At 34.4% G+C, this 2,524-nt stretch overlaps 1 non-coding gene across 1 annotated transcript; it reads right to left on the reverse strand.

The window, feature by feature from the left end:
- Window positions 1–2,157: 2,157 nt before the first annotated feature.
- Trnaa-cgc (transfer RNA alanine (anticodon CGC)) lies at window positions 2,158–2,229 on the reverse strand. The gene has a single exon. It is a non-coding gene; the product is annotated as a tRNA-Ala (tRNA).
- Window positions 2,230–2,524: the final 295 nt, after the last annotated feature.

Here is a 2,524-nt window from a genome sequence, read left to right on the forward strand (position 1 = left end):
TTTTTCTTTTACTATATCCCTATCCTAAAATATTAAAGCTCTGAATAATAAAATAAATGTCGAATATACGATATATCTACGGTATAAATAAAAATAATTTATATATTACTTAATAAATTAAAAATGATTTTATTTACATTTTCCACAAAGAATTAAATTGCGACAAAATTAATATAGAAAAGTAATGGTTCTGGATTTAAAAACAAATTATCAAAATGTGTTCGGAATTCACAAAGTAATCCCTTAAAACTACAAACGTATATGGAAATTTCTATTTCTTAAACTTGACTAATAATTAGCGGTTTTTCTTATTTTATTTTAAATTAGAAACTAAATTGTGTAGTACTTAGAGTGCTTAAATAAATTATTATAAGATCTCATTTATCTGAGTAGTTCATCCATCTTAAGGTTTGAGAATTAATCACTTTGGGTTTGGAATCCTTTAATCCAGTATAAAGTCGATTGAAATCCAGCGAGTAAAGAACGAATGTGACGTTATTTAGGGTCCCGTTCCATTACGTTACTTATCTTTATCTTTTTACGTACTAAGGATGATTTAACACAGATTTATATTATTCACAGCATTAGCGTTTACGTTTATTAAAATCATAGAGTGATTTTAATATTGATATTTTTTTAATAAATAACTACGCCAGGGTAATTAATATGAATGTGGGGTATATATAATTTTTTACGGCTCTTTGCCTTTCTTGCCACAATTGTTAGTAAGATAAATAACATAGAAATAAATAATAGGGCCGCCGCTGGAAATGCAGCATTGAGAGAGCAGGGGGCAATGGGTCAGAAGAGAGGAGGAAAGAGGGGAAGTCGTCGTTTGGAAGGAATGTTACCTTTCGCCTGCGCACAGGCGATATATGGGAGTGGGGCGACAGTCCGGAGGACGAGCGTGCAGCGGTGCAATACTTATCAAGAAAAGGTACGGCCCGTTATCAACACGGGCGAACATTTTGTACGCTATGCTTCTAATGAACGTCTTCATCGAAGGGACCCCGACATTGCGAGGTCGTCGTTCCAGACGTACTGCCTCGTTCCCGTGCAGAGGCAAAGGGCGATGTTCTGGTGCCTCAGCATCGGAGAGCATAATGCGTATCATACAAGCATAGGTCAGCCACTAGCGCGCGTAAGTTTTGTAATCTTCGTCTGTAATCTGGAGATCTTCGTCTGTAACGGCATCCTTGAGATTGGAGGAGTTCTGCGTGGGCCTGCAATATAGCTTGCGAGATTCGCAGCACTGTCCTCAGCAATTGGTCGATGTCGACCCCGAGGTAGTGCAAGATGTTCTCCCACGCAATCTCCTCGTTTTGGAGTCTTAGAGACGGCGGAGGTGAAGCCTGGTTGCGAGGTTGCGACGGACCAGTAGTGCCACCGTCTCGCCCAAGTTGACGGTCATGCACCACCGGTTCGACCGAATACCCTAACCAATACTACAACTATTCGTTAAAGTATTAAAAAGGGAAGCGCCATTAAGCATTCTGTTTAATTATTTTAAATCAGTGGATTGTGAAAATGTAAACAATGTGACATTTTGTGTCACATTTTTTACATTTTCACAATATAACACACGTATATATTTACCAATACTAACAAGAAGCGATATATTTTTAAATAAATAAAGTTTATATTTATTGTTAATATAACTACTACTGCAGAAGCAATGTGAAATAAAAGTACTTATCTAAAAGTTGGTAGTTCTTTATACTGTGCTATTATGCTTTTTGCATATATTTGTCATCGTCCATGCCTCACGTTTTTGATGCGATTACTACATATTGTCAATATCTATTACTAGAGGGCGCTGTCTCATACATTACGATGTATGCTATTATTTCTCTATAGAAATTAAATAGCCTGTAAATGAGATAGGGTTAGCAATTTGTTTATATACAAAAAATATCTAAGCATGATTTGAAATTGAAATGAAAAAAATTATGTTTTACGAGTACTTCAAAACACTGTATCAGCGTTTTCAGTTTAGTATAATGGATCAGTAGATGGCATTATTGATCATCAACCTAATATTTATTACTTTTTTCTTTTATATAATTTTTTATTGATTAATAGAGTTTATTAAGTACAGTTAATAATTAAAATTATTAAGAAAAAATTAAAAAGTAACAATATCAAAAACTATACATTTGGAGGTGCTGGGATTTGAACCCAGGACTTTCAGCATGCGAAGCAGACACTCTACCACTGAGTTACACCCCCGATAAGAATATAGTTTGAAATTAATAACTACTATCTTTAATAATGTATAATTTTTGTTTACTGTATATAACATATTTTAATATGAACTCTAATAATTTGCTTTAAATTCTATATGATTGTATTAATAGCTAACCAATACTTTGAGAACTTCCTTTTGCTTGACACAAGTCATTAAGTAAGCGTTGGAATACAATTTGAAAGGGTTTAGAATAGATTTCTGTCCTTGTTTCAGTAAGTAATATTGGTGTAGGTTTGGTCAGGGGGGGAAGGGATTGTTAGCAATGGAGTTTGACAA

This window comes from Galleria mellonella, unplaced genomic scaffold (genome assembly GCF_026898425.1).
Source record: "Galleria mellonella isolate WM207_F2 unplaced genomic scaffold, CSIRO_AGI_GalMel_v1 utg171, whole genome shotgun sequence".
In the NCBI taxonomy this organism is placed as follows: domain Eukaryota; kingdom Metazoa; phylum Arthropoda; class Insecta; order Lepidoptera; family Pyralidae; genus Galleria; species Galleria mellonella.